The sequence below is a fragment of the Rattus norvegicus genome, chromosome 12, assembly GCF_036323735.1.
Source record: "Rattus norvegicus strain BN/NHsdMcwi chromosome 12, GRCr8, whole genome shotgun sequence".
Lineage (NCBI taxonomy): Eukaryota > Metazoa > Chordata > Mammalia > Rodentia > Muridae > Rattus > Rattus norvegicus.
This window is the reverse complement of record NC_086030.1, coordinates 5,331,639-5,348,356: the sequence shown is the minus strand read 5'-3', so window position 1 is coordinate 5,348,356 and position 16,718 is coordinate 5,331,639. Positions and strand designations below refer to the sequence as shown.

Here is a 16,718-nt window from a genome sequence, read left to right as displayed (position 1 = left end):
TGTCTCATCCTCCTGTGCTGCACTTATCCTGGTATTTTCACAGGAATCACGAAATGTCTGTGGGTGTGTCTGGGTGCGAAACTATGGTACATGTGCTATGCAAGTGTATTCATTTGTAGAAGACAGTGTTTTTATGCTACTGACCACAGGCAGGTAACATCCTGAAGCATCGGGTCCTCGAAACTCCTGCTCAGTTCTAATTCTTTCTCAAAAAGCCCATCTTCTCCTCCAGCTGATCCCAGCCCTGGCTCACCTGATTTGCATATATTTACATATTTACCAGTAGGTCTGATTCAGTTAAAGGCATGTTCTATCAACTCACCGTGATGAAAGCCAGGATGGGTTTTTAAATCAAGCTGTGCCTTTGGATCTTTGTCGCTTTGAACCATCGTGTCTTGGCTTTGCCAAGTGGGCTACATAAAAGGTCTTTTTCACTTGCTTTAAAATTCTTCAAAGGAAGCCAGGTATAGCGGCGCATGCCTTTAATCCCAGCACTTGGGAGGCAGAGGAAGGCAGATCTCTGTGAATTCGAGGCCAACCTGGTCTCCAGGGAGTTCCAGGACAAGCAGAACTAGAGAGTAAAGCTATCTCAAAATAATAATAATAATAATAATAATAATAATAATAATAATAATAATAATAAATAATAATAATTTAAAAATTTCTTCAAAAAGGGAAAATTAACTTCATAGCTCACAGTGTGCAGAACTTGACATTTGTTAAATCATTCTACTTAATACTAAGTCACATTGCTGCAAAAATCCTTCTAGGGCCTAAAGAGACGGCCGGGTGATGAAGAGCACTGGCTGCTCTTAGAGAAGACTTGGTTTCTGTTCCCAGCACCCACATGCAGCTCCTGATCATCTGTAACTCCCATTCCAGGGGATCTGACAGTCTCTCTGGCCTCCTCAGGCACTGCATGCATATGATGCACAGACAAACACGCAGGCAAGATCCGCGTACATTAAAAAAATAAATAAATAACTTAAATCATTTCCAAATCACTAATGTTAAATTGTTAATAAAATATCCCAGCTTGTGGCCAGAATGGCGAGCCCACTGTCATTACTGGAGTCGTGGAGGAGTGCCAGCATCTCAGGCTGTACCTCAATGTTTCTAATGCCAGTCAACCATGAACTGGAGGGAACCATACCAGAAGACCATAAAGGACCAGAGAGGGAGGCACACGGCCGGATGCAGGACTGAGACGGGACTGTAAGTGCTGAGATAAAGGTCATCTGAAGGTCATCACAAGATCTTTGACGTCAACATCTATCATCAGTACCATCAGAAACACCCTCATCGAGCAGTTCCCCTTCGTTTTTTCAGCAACGCTGAGACAAACGTTTTTCTCCCATAACTTTCTAAATTCTCTCCTTTTTAAATGCTCTCCTTTCTCACCAGCTTCTCCAGCTGGGATCCGCTGAGCCTTCTGGTGATCAGACCAGAGGCTCACTTGCTTTTTAAGTAACTCCTTTCCACTCACAGGAGCGAACACTTCAACTCAAAGGGGTGAAGACGGCAAATGGATGTGTTTCTACATCAACAGGCAGGGTAAGCCTACAGAAAAACAGAGTGCTGCATGGATTCGTGGTTAGGGAAAAGTAATGTCTGCCCTCTGCCCATTTACCTATTTGTGGTGGGAAGTTATTTAGGAGACAGGCTGCGGAGTTGCTCCCAGGGTGGCCTTGGTGACTCTGACTCCGGAAAGAGAAGGGATGAGAAGAGCAGAGCGTGAGCACTCAGTTTATACAATGGCAGTTGCCCTACCTCTGGGACCTTCTCCGTTCTCTAAGCAAGAGGAGGGGCAGGCACCAACGAACACTACATCTGGTGCACGGCGACCCGTTCCCACACATACCCTGGGGGTTACCCTGGGGGTAGTGCTCTTCCTAATTCCGGTTCTGGTGGAGCCATTGGAACGAGCGCTAATTTATCTCAGTGGCTCCACGCTGCCCCCAAGTACTCTCTGACCTGGGTGCTTTGTGAGTCGTTCCAGTGTGGCACCCTGCCCTCACTCACAGCTCCAGCCCACCTCTATAGCTACTCTCTGAGCCCAGCAGCAATCTCTCCCCATCTAGTTCCCAAGGCGGGTAGCCTATCTCGCGGTTCTCTTACTGCGGACTCTGCTCACATTCCCAGCATCCACCCTGTGGTCCCAGCGGTGGCTACCCTCTCGTAACTCTCTGCCGCTGCTCTGTTTACATTCTCAACATCCTCTCCCTAATAGTTATGGTATAAATTCCCAATCAAGACTCAACAAACTGCAACCCAACAATCAGATTTATATGTTAAATTCTCAATCCACAATACATCCCCACAATAAACCCAAAACCAATTGATAAGGATATAAACCACCCACCTAGATAAGATAAATTTGCCTACAGAAATCCATCCCAGCTACCTCAGCAATTCAAGACCACCTGGATCAGGGTCATCCTTCTCTGTCTCCATCTTGATTCTCCTTCCTTCTCCTTCTCTCCTTACAAAAGCTTTGTCCCCACCTTATGTTTTTACTGTCCAATCATGGCCTTGACCTAACATGGTGCCAGCCCTCACCTTCGTATAGACATCAACCTACACGAACATAAAGACCTGGTGTGCCAAAGAAATGGGTGGTTTCCCGGTGTCACCACCAGTCTTATTGTCCTTTCACTGCTATGGTGTGGTTTAACCTTTTTATTTATATCTCTGTAGGGGGCGCTCCACGTGTACCCCTACCAGTAGCACTTCGATCACTCTCATTTTCCATAAGGTAATGTCTGCCTTCGTCAGAGATTTTCAACTCCCCGCCTATGGCAAAAAGCACCTCTGGAGAATCAGAGAATCAGACTGACCAGGCATGCCTGCTCTGAGGCCTCAGCCCCCGTGGCAGCCAACACCTCTGCTGCACATTCAAACCTAAGAAACGTTCCTCGCGACCAGCCTTTGTGATTAGAAATAACCCCCGAAGGCTATTTGTATCATTAAAAGAAAGAGTTCTTGGTGTCCCTGGGCTTTGCCCAGATTCATTTACAAACATTCATTCCATGAATTTAATAATAGGTCATGAGCTTCCCGGCTTCACAGTGTTGAACAGTCATTACATACAAAGAATTGGCGTCTCCTCGGAGGGCTTGACAAGAAACCTTGGGTTGTATTCTCGGGAACCATTCTCATCCCAGAGGGATTTGTTTTCTGTTTTAAAAGTGGCTCCAGTTGAGTCATCTCTCCAGAAGCTGAGATAGCAAAGTCCAGTGAGACTCTTCCTGAAGCATGTCATCGGCAGCGCCTGTAAGTCACGTGATGTCCCAGAAACCCCAGGAAGTGATCTCCTCCACTTCCTGTGAGGCTGAACTGCTGGGAGAAACCGTTTTAAATGGGGAGGTCTGGACGTATCTGATGGAGAAAGCCGCACGTGAGCACAGAATTAGGTTTGTGACGCTGTATTCTGACAGGAGAAGAGGTATTCTAAACAGAAACACGCTTGCTCCTTTCTTGAGCGACCGGACTATTGAAACAACGGACCTCACAGAAATAAGTCCCCCTCCTCAGAATCCAACCGTGGGAGAAGGAGAGTAAAGCCCATGGTGCCAGTTAGAGTTAGAGGGGAGCGTGCCTTTTGGGGAGAGAACTCATGGCTCTGACAGCTGAGTTAGCATATGCATAATCAGATTTTTAGGTTTTTTTTTTTTTTTAATCTTTTCTATCCTCCTGTCCTCCTATCTCTGTTGGGGTCAAAATGTAAATAAATCCACTTTCCACTATCAACTTAATGGAATCCTATTTTTTTTTTAAGGTGTTTGGCTTTCTGAAACTAAATGCCCCTCTGTACTGAAGTCTCTGGTTCTGTGGCTAAAGGGTGAGGCAGAAAGACTGCTTTAGGAAGAGAGAACAAAGTAAGACCCGCCCTCAGCACAACAGCAGGGCCCATAAAGTGGCCAAAAAGCTGAGTGGGGGACAGGAGGCCAAACTGGTTCCGAACCTCATACGTGGTCCTCAGAGCAGGGGACTGCAGTGGTCCCGAGTTAAAAACCAAAGAGAGCAAGTCCATCAGGCATCAGCATCCATTCCAAATCTGTCATTTCCAAGAGTGGCCTCACAGAACTGGCACTGGACCAATGCAGCGACCATCAGACTCCCTGAAGGATCACTAGGCACTTAAAGGAAGACAATCTTCTTTTCTAGGTTTCTTTTAGTGTTGTGTATACGAGTGTTTGCCTGTATGTTTGTATGGTGTGTGTGTGTGTGTGTGTGTGTGTGTGTGTGTGTGTGTGTGTGTGTGTGTACATCATGTACATGCAGTGTCTGAGTAGGCCAGAAGGGGACATAAGATCCCCAGGAACTGGAGTTACAGCAGCCTGTGAGCTGCCATGTGGGTGTAAGAACCAAATCCCCATCCTCTGCAAGAGCAGCCAGTGCTCTTGGACCCCTGAGTCATCTCTCCAGCCCCAGTCTTCTTAATTTTAAAGATCTCATAGTTAGAGGCCTGTGAAAAAGACGTCATGTAATAGTTAGAAAGAACGCATTGTTACCAAAGGAAGAAACAACTGGAGGCCAACACAAATGAATAGAATACATCTGGCAAATTAACCTCAAATAATTTGATGGTATCATGTTGCCCCTCCAGAAACACAATAGTTATATGTTTGTGTGTTGCAACTTTATAGCTCATAAACCTCTGCATGAATAAAAAGAAGAAAAGTGATACACACACACACACACACACACACACGCATAGTACAGTTTCTATTTAAAGAGTGGCCCTGGACTCTGACCTCATAGGTAGCAATGAATAGCCTAGTAAGGGCACCAGTGGAAGGGGAAGCCCTGGGTCGTGCTGGACCCCCAGTGAACAGAATTCTTGGGGGGAGGGTGGTAATGGGGAGAGGGTGGGGAGGGGAACACCCATAGAGAAGGGAAGGGGGAGATGTTAGGGGGATGTTGGCCTGGAAACCGGGAAGGGAATAACATTTGAAATGTAAATAAGAAATATCCAATTTAATAAAGATGAAAAAAAAAAAGAGTGGCATCTTGAAAGCTTTCAACAGTTAAACCAAAATTCAATGGTTGATTCCTAATGACAAAGACTGATAGATACTTGAAACCCTAACTAATGAGAGGGTTCTCCTCACTAAGGAGGCTCACTCACACGGTCCCACAGGATGCAGGCACAGTGGTATTTCTCTCTTACTGTTTGTAGTCAGACATGAAAACTCACAAGGCACGATTCTGAAAACACGGAAATGTTCCAAGACTGGACTCAAAATGAGCTCTATACATAACATGCTATACATGTTATGACTGGCCAACTTAATTTTTAGAGCGGTGATAAAGTACCTGTTTCCTTTTTATTTTTATGACAGTAATATATGCTCATGCTTTAAAAAGTCAAACATTGGGGCTCAAGAGATGGCGCAGCAGTTAAGAGCACTGGCTGATCTTGCAGAGGACCCAGGTTCAACTCCCAGCACCCACAGGGCAGCTCACAACTGCCTGTAACTCCAGTTCCAGGGGATCAAATGCTCTCTACTGGCCTCTGTGGGCACTGCATGCACATGGTACGTATACAGACTACAGACATATAGGTACACATAGGTATAAAATAAAAATTAATCTTTTTTTTAAAGAGTCAAATATAATTCTGAGAAACTAGATGAGAATTATACCCTCTGTCCCACATACTCCACCTCAGCCCTCCTCCCTAGAGGAAATAAAAATCACTACGCGGCCATGACTTTTTTTTTTTTTTTTTTTACTTACACCACTCTCACTCTCCTTTTGTAGAGAGTATCCCTGGCTTCCTGTTATGGAAGCTAATAGTTTAGCTGTCTCGCACTGGCAAATTAGCCTTGCAAGCATCTTGGTTTCACTAGCATCTGGTAAAGGAATGTTCCACCATTGTAAATATCAGTCACAGATGACTGGTGTGGTAATGAAGTCCGTTTTCCTTAGTTTTGAAGCTTTTGAAGTTCCTAGTCACATAGCTTTCCTTTTGCTTGCTTTTCCTTGTGCCCATGGTTCACTGATCTTGCCATCCCCAGCATCTGTCTAGCACAGACTCCCACTGGCTCATATCACATGGAGACATACTTCTGGAATATCCCCCTCTCTGCTCTGGCTTCTCTGTGCCTACAGCATGGCCATCTCACAAGCCTGCGCGTCGTCCTCACCTTCTCAGCTTACACATGGTCTGTGCACACTGTGTTTTCTTCCTTTTGTCTTCATGACTTTACATGGGAGGTATTCTCTAGAAGCTTCCTGAGAAAGGGCTCATGGAAAATTTAAAAAAAAAAGTAGGCTATCTGGGAATTTCCATGTTATCCTCACGAGTATTAAGTATTAAGTTCTGGGTTGGAAATAATTTTTATTGTGGTGGCACTTCTCAGTGTTCTTCATGGTGGCCATGAAAATATGTCACTTGATAAGGTGCACAGTTGAATGGTGACATCAGCTGTTACCTCTTTGGGGCACCACCATAGCTGAGCTGTGACCACACATCTCTCATTGGCTGCTCTGGTATGGCAGAGAGAAAATGCCAGAGATTGTAACACAGACATTGCAGTAAAGACACAGACTCCTGCCAGGAGCACTGTTGGCTCAGAAGTTTCCACTGACGTAGCAGATCTTTCTTAGATCCACAGGCACATCTGAGAACCTTCCCAGTGAGTCCCCTTCCTGCCCTTTACAGACATCACATGTGCATGACAATCTAATGAGCTGCTCCCATTCATTCATCACTGGTTCCCAGGTGAATTCTCTGCACACTTATTTAACCCTGCCTTGACATCTGCTTATCAGAAGAAGCAGGACTAACACAGTGTGTTTGCAGAGCCAACTTGCTGCCTTGGAGGAAAGAATGCCAGCATAGCAATATGTAGAGGGAGATAGTCCCTTAGCTCAGACCCAGCTGGTGAATTTTTTACCTGGGGTAACCTGGGCAAATGACCTACCAAGGGACATACATTGTAAATGTAGATTCTCTGGCATTCTAATGCCCGCAAGGAAAGACAGCTGAGCTCACTTCTTCCTTCTGTATTGTATTGTGGTCTGTCAGCAAGAAGAAACTAACAGCCCTTAATGGGCAGCTAAGTTCAGTGTGAAAGCCACAAGTACCCACTGGCATCCTGTTTAGCCCGGAAAGAGTTGATACATTGTAGCAACGCACATAGGACCTCAGAAAGTTCCAGAGATCCAAACATCCAGGGATGTTTCAATGTTCAGCCAAGACAGGTCTGACGTATCAAGGTAAGAGTCCTGATTGAGACAACCTGGGACTCTAATCCACTCCGTCAGTGTATGTCTCTGCAGACCCCTTGGCGTGCTTGGCACCCACCGCACTGGTCCACCGTTTCCTAGCAAGAGCCAGGACTTCTTTATCTGAGGAGGCTTCTCTCCTAAAACAGCAACAGTTACCACACTCTTCTAAGTGTCAGTTCCCGTCTAAAACATCTGGAGACAACTACGAGGCTCAAGAAAAATCACCCTGCAGCAAAGTTGCTTAGAGCATTGGCAGGCTTGGTCAGCACCGGATGAATGTCACTGGGATTCAACTTAGTCTTTGGCCAAGGAACTGGAACACAAGACAGGAGAGCAAAGAATTCAGGGACTACAGGGAACTTGCCCCAGAAATAAACTTCACAGCCCTGGCCCCCTCTAAGCCAGGACAATGTAGAAGGGACATAGAAGTAGGTTTGGACAGGACAAGACCCTGGAATACAGAGAACCGAGGAACCATTGCTAAATATCCAGAAGTCATATGTGCTGTTGGCTTTGAGTGAGAGAGGTGTCCTCCACAGATTCGTGGTTGAACACTTGGTCCCCAGTTGGAGGCACTTTCGGGAGAGATCGTGGGACCCTGAGGAGGTGGAGCCTTGGTGGAGGAAGTACATCACTAGGGGTGACCTGAGAGTAGGAGTCTAAGTCCACTTCCGGTTTGCTCTCTTGGCTTTGTTTGTAGCTGAAGATGTGATCTCTCAGCTTCCTGCTCAAGCTACCTGCTGCCATGCCTCCCCCACTACTGTGGCTCTCCCTCTGGCGCTGTAAGTTTCTTCCATAAATTGTTTTTGGTAACAGTCTTATCACAGCAATAGAAAGTCACCAATACTCCGGGGATTTAGAAAGAGGCTCCACAGAGAGCAATATGGCAGAAAGTCATCATCTTTTGCTGATCCCCCAAGTCTAGGTCAATTTTCTGGTCTATAAATCACTGAACAAGAAGAAGGCGGAGCAGTAGATTGAGCAGATGCAGAGTCCCACAGTCAAATATCAGGCAGCGTCCTGTGAGTCTTGTGGAAGAGTGTGGGATAAAGGTGATCAAGTTGGAATGGTCAAGGACACCACAAAAGGATCGACAAAGTCAACTGATCTGGGATCAGAGGGGCTTACTGAGCCTGGGCCACTAACCAGGGAGCATGAAGGAGGTGGACGCAGAACCCCCCATTTGTATCAAATATGCAGCTTGGTCTTCATGTGGGTCCCCCAACAAATAGACAAGGGACCGCTCCATCTCTGTCTCCCACCCTTAGATCTCCTTCTCCACTAACTGGACTGCCTGGTTGGGTCTCAGTGGGAGAGGAAGTGCGTAGACCTGCTGGGACCAGATGCTCCAGGGGAGGGTGGTACCCAAGGGTGTGCCCCTTATCTGAGGAAAATGGGAAGGGGCAATGGGGAGTATTTGTAATGGTGGAACTAGGAAGGGAGGAGGGGAGGACGTGATGTGGATGTAAAGTGAATGAAAATACAATACAATTTTTTAAAAGGTTGCTGGGTCTCTGGGAGGACAGATTTCGCCACACCACATCAGGTGTTCTGCAGCGACCTTCCTATGACAATGCACAGTACGGATTGGTGTGCATGTGAGGACACACACATCGGTATGGGATGGCGGTGTTTCCCTTATCCAATGTAAAGTATAGATACCTCCCATTGAGAGGCTTAGAATAATAAAGAGTCTTTTCCTCTTGCTGCCGTGAGCTGAGCACGGCCAGCCATTCTCCTGTACGCTCTTCTGTTCTACAGTAGAACTCGGCCATGCGGCTGCAGTGAGCTGGGCTCCCCACTGGAGCTGGAATGAACTGGAAGTGCTTCAACTGCTCAGTATCTTAAAGCCTGTCACCAGTCATGACCACAGCCATGGCCATCATTTTTAATCTGGTGTGTTATTTGAAACTCAGTCATGCCCTGTCACCTGTAGGCTAGATTAAAGTTCTCTACCTTATATGGCTAATATCCCTCCATCCAAATCCCCAAACTCCTCAAGATGATTCATCCATTCGCAAACAGCTCCCTGTCCGCACGTGCTTCCTTAACTAGACAATTGGTGACTCCCACAGGGAAGCCATGGGGCTGAGGCCCATGGGCCTTGGGACTCCTGTGTCTGGGCTCCCCTCTCCCTCTCCTCTTCCTTTCTGCTCACTGGCTGATATCCCCATCCCTTGCAGACTGCTATCAGCTTCCTCCTCTTACCTTTCTGGGACCTGTGAGCACCAGCCTTGTTCTGTTGTCATGTTTCCTTTTGACCTCTTCATTGTGTTTTTGCCAGACACGAATACTTGAAACCATCGCCTCCCTCTGCCCCCGACCCTGCCACGCACACTTTTCAGGACTCAGCTAAAGGGTGATTAGGTTTAGAGCCACTCTGTAGAAAGAGGGAGCTGATGCCACACGAAAAGATTGGTAAGTGGCTACAATGAAGCTGTGCTTGGGGACACAACAGAGCAGTTGCACAAACGAACACACAGTGGCTGGGAAACAAGCTCCAGACCTCTGCAAGCCCAAGCCAGAAAAAAGTCCCAGCATGGAAAACGGGTGGGCACCACCCCTAGCTCAGGAGCTATTGGCTGCTGATGGCTCATAGCAGAGGGATCGTTGGTTTACTTTATGGGCGTGGCCTCTAGTGGGCTGGCCACATTCAAGTGGATGCTCACACTGGAGTATCTGGACAACACACATTGCACCTGATGGGGGCTCTCGTGCTCTCTGTCTCTCTGTCTCTCTCTGTCTCTGTCTCTGTCTTTCTGTCTCTCTGTCTCTCTGTCTCTGTCTCTGTCTTTCTGTCTCTCTCTGTCATTCTGTCTCTGTCTGTCTCTGTCTCTCTGTCTCTCTCTGTCTCTGTCTCTGTCTTTCTGTCTTTCTGTCTCTCTGTCTCTCTCTGTCTCTGTCTCTGTCTTTCTGTCTCTGTCATTCTGTCTCTGTCTCTCTGTCTCTGTCTGTCTCTGTCTCTCTGTCTGTCTCTGTCTGTCTCTCTGTCTGTCTCTGTCTGTCTCTGTCTGTCTCTGTCTGTCTCTGTCTCTGTCTCTGTCTCTGTCTCTCCCTCCCTCTCTCTCTCTGTATGTGTGTGTTTAAACAATTTTTAGAAAGAGGACACAATGTTGGTTCGATATGGAAAGGGTGGCTGGGAAGGGTTGGCAGAACCGTGAACATGATAGAACATTGTATGAAATTCTCAAAGAACTAACTAAAAATAAAATTAATAAACCACAGCAATAGAATAGAAACTACAATACCTCATAAGTACAGAGGTTGGCTTTAAAGAGAGAAAAACTCCAGGGAAAGAGTTCCTGTGGGTACGAAGTCACAAGCCTTTGTTCCTGACACACTTACGCTGCCCCATGACCCAGAGCAAGTCACACATCTGAGCCCACGGTCCCCAAAGAGACTTGCCAGCCCTTGGTCACTGGAAAGCATGCTCCAGTGTGGGCTTCAGGGACAGCCCCAGGGCACGCAGCACTCTCTGTACCCACCCCTCCTGCTGTGGAAAGCAAACCTTTCCAACAACTTGTTGAAATTCAATTACAAAGTATCCTAGTTTGCTTCTTTGTTGCTATGATAAAACACACAAAAAAAAGCAACTTTGGGGGAAAGAAAAGGCTTATTTGGCTTACAAGTTACAGCCTATTATGAAAAGAAGTCAAGTCAGGAACCTCAATGCAGGAACTGAAGCAGAGACCAGAGAGGAATATAGCTTACTGGCTTACACCCCACCCCACCCCTTGTTGCTATGTATTGTAATGCCAAGTGCAGGCCCCCAAGACCTGGTTGCCCCAGACGTTAGAGAATCCAGTTCACATGTAGACCCAAACTGGGCTATGTGACTTTGCCCCCAAGTTATTTCTGATTGGTGATTAAAGATGCCCACAGTCAATAGCTGGGCAGAAGAGACATAGGGTTAGGTTTAGGGACCCCAGGCTTGGGGTTGGAGGAGAAGGAGGGGTGCTGGGGGAAGGTGGAGAGAGGGAAAAGGGTTAGGTGAATCCTGAAATGGTGGCCTTGTGGGTTGGCTATTTGGAATTACGAGCAGCCCAGACGAAACACGGCAAATTATATAATGGGATTATTGACTGGGAAATAGACATAATAGCATTGAGGACTGAGATCTGCCCAGCTCTTGTGCTGATTGAGGTTTATTGTAAATATAAAGCTTGTGTGTATCTCTTATCCGAGAACTACATGGTCAAAGGCAGGGAAGAAACCCTGGGTTGCAATTAAATATTTCTACAACAGCCCCTAGCTCGCTCACTCAGACAACTTTCTTCTTTTTGCCTAGGTCCAGATGCATAGGGATGGTACCACCCACTATGGGCTCGGCCCTTGTACATCAATTAGCAATTCCCCGCCCCCAAAAAAGCCTCCCAGACAAGTCCACAGGCCAATCTGATGGAGACAACTCTTCAGTTGAGAATCCCTCTTCCCAAGTATATAGGTTTGTTTCAAGTTGATCTGAATCACCCAGCACAGATGGGGAATACAGCATTTGAAGGGACAGATGGGAAGACCTACTGTGCTCTGGATCTGCATGTCAGGGGGAGTTCCTGGGAAAAGAAACACCACCCCAGTCATACACAATGAAGGGTCCAGTGTTATTCACACACATCTCTACAGCAGCGATGTAGAAATGTGTATCAGAGCCAGCTCTTTTCCTCTCATAGTAGACCAGGCATGCTGTTCAAATCATATATCAAGATTTCAGCAGCCAGTTAAGAAGATTCCACTATGCATGTAACACTATTCCTTATGTTGATCCAGAAATGTTTCTCCATTTCTGTTATTTCTAAGTTCCTTCCTTGGGAAGCTCCCTCCTTGGTGACATTTAATAAGATTGTAAATTTAAAAAGTAAACCCCCATAGGAGACAACAGACGCTATCTGGCTTAACAGCAATTGCATAGAGAATTGAGAGCCTGGTGATTTGACTAGGGATGTGGGATAACAGCCACAACTACCGAGGCTGTCTTGTATGGCAAGAACATAAAGCCTTCTGCTTTGTGCATTTGGACCTTGCTCTGCACAGCAAATGTGGTGAGAAGCCTTGAAGACCCCAGCCTCATTCTTCCAGTTTCTTACCCATGGCTTGTCCTTTCTTACCCATGGCTTCCAAGTATTGAGTCTTGAATGTACTGTCACCTTTGGCTTACTCACCCAGACTTGGCAGGGGCTGCGTCACAAACCTCAGCTGTGTGCTGCCTACCTTGTGTGTCTGGCGAGCCCAGTCCAACACAGGACTTACCAGCACACACACACACACACACACACACACACACACACACACACACACACACACAAAGCATTATGGGAACCCAGCTGTGCCCTCCCCAAGACTGTGGCTGTTCTCACTACTACAAGTAGTTCCCACCCAATAGATACTACCTGGTCCCAAAAGTCCAAAGCAGCCCCCACAGAAGGCCTGGTAACTCTTGATCTCCCTGTTTAGTTTCCCTAAGCACCCCCTACCCTCCCATCCTTCAAAACTGGCTTGTCTCTCCTTGTTGTCTCTACGGTAGCCACGCATTTCTTCTAAGGCTTTTGAGTGCTCTAGTGTGACCACTTGATGGTTATTATTTCTCCTCTATTAATCTGTGAGGGAGAACAAGCGTCTGACTTTGTCACTCTCTTTGTGGCAGCCAACATAAAGCAAAGTCTGTCAACTTCAAAGCTACCGCACTGCACCCAGCTCCTCCCAGAGTGAGGGGCTAAGTGGAAGAAAGAGGAGCCCATTGTCTCCTCTGTCAGGTAACACAGGCTGAGACACATGGCCCTTTTCAGCAAGAGGTGCAAAGTACCCCACTTACCTGTACCCCCAAGATCCCATGTTAGATACAATGGAAGCCCAGGGAATCTCCCAAGCATATCAAACAGTAAGAAGGCCATGCTGCATGTGGTATTTGACTTGAGGAAGAGCATGCATTAAGAACAGAATAAAAGGCCCTTCTGTTCTACCCCTGCCTCCTGGTATATAGAGAAATATACAGCATTGTCGGAGAACTTGGAGCAGTGACTAGGGAAAAGTTAAAGGGAGAGGGTCTGTGGTCATGATCCAGAGTGAAGTGGAACCAAGGCTCCCAGTGACCTACAATGACATAGCCCACTGAGGTGGTAAAGGCAGCACCTTATAGAAGGAGCTACAACCACCCTACAGAAGGAGCTACAACCCTACAGAAGGAGCTACAACCACCCAACAGACAGAGCTACAACCACCCTACAGAAGGAGCTACAACCACCCTACAGGAGCTACAACCACCCTACAGACGGAGCTACAACCACCCTACAGGAGTTACAACCACCCTACAGAAGGAGCTACAACCCTACAGAAGGAGCTACAACCACCCTACAGACGGAGCTACAACCACCCTACAGAAGGAGCTACAACCACCCTACAGGAGCTACAACCACCCTACAGACGGAGCTACAACCACCCTACAGGAGTTACAACCACCCTACAGACGGAGCTACAACCACCCTACAGACGGAGCTACAACCACCCTACAGAAGGAGCTACAACCACCCTACAGACGGAGCTACAACCACCCTACAGACGGAGCTACAACCACCCTACAGAAGGAGCTACAACCACCCTACAGAAGGAGCTACAACCCTACAGAAGGAGCTACAACCACCCTACAGAAGGAGCTACAACCACCCTACAGGAGCTACAACCACCCTACAGACGGAGCTACAACCACCCTACAGAAGGAGCTACAACCACCCAACAGACGGAGCTACAACCACCCTACAGAAGGAACTACAATCACCCTACAGAAGGAACTACAATCACCCTACAGAAGGAGCTACAACCACCCTACAGAAGGAGCTACAACCACCCTACAGAAGGAGCTACAACCACCCTACAGACAGAGCTACAACCCTACAGGCGGAGCTATAAATCCACAGAGGTACAGCAGTCTGAGTTCTCTCCTGGAGCCTGTGTTGACCCCAGCCCTGTCTTCTACATCCATCACCTCAGTTTAGAAAGCACTGTGGGGTAAAGGTGGAGCCAAACAACACCAGGCATCATTTCTGTCTACTTTCCTGTCTCTTCTCCTCCATCCAAGGGCACATGATCAAGAGGCGCATTCAACGTTTACATTTGTGGTCTTGGAATTCAGCCCTCTACCTTCCTGCTGCATTGTGAACTCTCATGAAGAGTCCCTAAGTGTCAGGGTCCCAGCAGACTTTTTAGCCCACACACTGGCCTCTTCAGATGTTTAGACAGCTGCTGCCTCTGTCCACTTTCTGCTGCCACCACAATATCATGGTCTAGGTAATTTCTAAGGAAAAGTTAATCTCACATTTCAAAAGGCCAAGAAATCCAAGATCAAGGGGCTGCACATAGCCTTCCCATTGCATCATGGGAAAGAGGGCATTGCACTGCCAGAGACTGTACTCTTGAAAGACAGCTAACAGAAGCCAAGCATCAGAGCCAATCTTCAGACACCTCGTCCGTTACACCAGTAACAGCACTAATGGTTCACAAGCTAACAGCACCCTTCCCCCAAGGCTTCACCTACTACAACGGCAGTTAATTCTCAACCTCAGTTTCAGAAGGAGACAAACATCCACCCCACAGCATCTGTCCCATGCAAGCATGATTTATTTTATTCTTTGAGATTTGGGAAGGTAGAGAGACAACCAGGTGTCAGTTTAAAACAAAAGATGAAACCCAGGGGCATCTTGAGAGGAACAGGGATGCAGAAGTTAGAGGATGAGGGTTTAATCCTAGGAGAAAATTTGATGTGGATTTCCTAGACCCTTCCTGTGATGGTTTGTATATGCTTGGTCCAGAGAGTGGCACTGTTTGGAGCTGTGGCCTTGTTGGAGTAGGTGTGGCCTTGCTGGGGTGGGTGTGGCCTTGATGGAGTGGGTGTGGCTTGATGGGTGGGTGTGGCCTTACTGGAGTGGGTGTGGCCTTGTTGGAGTAGGTGTGCCACTGTGAGTCTGGGCTTTAAGACCCTCATCCTGGCTACCTGGAAATTAGTATTCTGCTAGCAGCCTTCAGATGAAGATGTAGAACTCTCAGCTCCTCCTGCATCATGCCTGCCTGGATGCTGCCATGTTTCTGCCTTAATGATAATGGACTGAACATCTGAACCTGTAAGTCAGTCCCAATTAAATGCTGTCCTTATTAGAGTTGCCTTGGTCATGGTGTCTGTTCACAGCAGTAAAACCCTAAGACACTTCCCTACTCTACCATTCAATTCATCCACTAAAAAGGCATTTGTTGACATTGAAATACATTTTATAGAGTCACTATATTTAAGGTCTCTGTTCCTCACTGCTTTCAGCTTAGAAAGTGTGGGCTACAGTCAAGCTGCCTTGTGGATGACAATCTCACATCAGTCTACACAGACTCTCGCCACACTACATAGGAATGTTTCTGCTGCCCTTACACTTCATTGTGCCAGTCACACACTTCAGTGCATCTTCTGAAGATTAAACCAGGACCATCAAGACGCTTGTGAAAATGGAGCCTTTCAAAGAGCCAAAGAAACCTTTGGTAAAATTCTGGTCAAATAATCTCCAAAAAGACTTCATTTTTAAAGCTGTTTTGGGTTCCAAATTAAGTCAAGGGAGATAGATCAACAGTTAAGAGACCTTGCTGTTCTTACAGAGGACCCAGGTTCAATGACTAGCACCGAGGGTAGTTCACACGTACCCTCGACTCCAGTTCCAGGGCACAAGGTGTACATGTGGTCACATACATGTGTACATGTAGGCAAAACACTCTTATACATACAACAAAATAAATCTAGGGAAAAGATTAGAAATATTACATATAGATTGTTACTTCAGAGAGTCCCAGGTGTGAGAAGTATCTATTCTGACTGTCTGTCCTCTCTGACCCATAAATTGTGGCCACAGTGTTAAGTCTTTAAAAGGTGAGTAAGAAAATATCCCAAGACACAGCAATAACTAATTTCACTCCAATAGCACCCAACACGTCACAGGCACACATAAAAAGCACACTGTGGGTGGCTGCTTCTCTATATGTTACATCTCATGGGCGTCTCTGCAGATGATGCTGACCTCAGGGCACGCAGTGATACAGGGCACCGTGGCTCCCACTCTCTGCCTCGCCCCCTCCCAGTAGATATGTCCTCTGTTCTCTTCACCTAAAACCTTCAAAAATAGTATTCAGGGAAATAAAGCACCTTCCCCACAAATTAATTACAACAAACTGTGGCGCGAAACAATGGGAATTTTAAAAACCACGATTCAACTCGTGGTTTGAGTGGGCAGAAGCCATGGCCGGCTATAATTCGTCTAACCCAGCTGTGTGGGTGCTCACCGTGCTCAGGAAAGGGACATCGACGTTATTGAAGTTCTTGGCAGTTTGCGTTTCTCCTTTTCCTTTACCTCGAAGCAACTGACATTTTAAAGATTTGCTTTTACTACTTTTTAATTATGTCTGTGTGGAAGTAGGAGGCTTATTGCTGGGGTCTAAGGAGGCTGGAGTTGTAAGGG

General features: G+C 46.8%; 1 protein-coding gene across 2 annotated transcripts in view; it reads right to left on the bottom strand.

Annotated features, from left to right (window-relative positions):
• The window catches only part of Kl (Klotho), a 41,014-nt gene that overhangs the window by 18,660 nt on the left and 5,636 nt on the right, over positions 1-16,718 (bottom strand). Inside the window, exon 1 of one of the 2 annotated variants that reach the window (XM_039089809.2) lies at positions 1,631-4,096. The exons of the other annotated variant lie outside the window; for it this stretch is intronic. The gene's annotated coding sequence lies outside the window, so the exon portion shown is untranslated. Of the gene's footprint in view, positions 1-1,630; positions 4,097-16,718 lie in introns of those variants that run through there. 2 annotated transcript variants of the gene reach the window in all.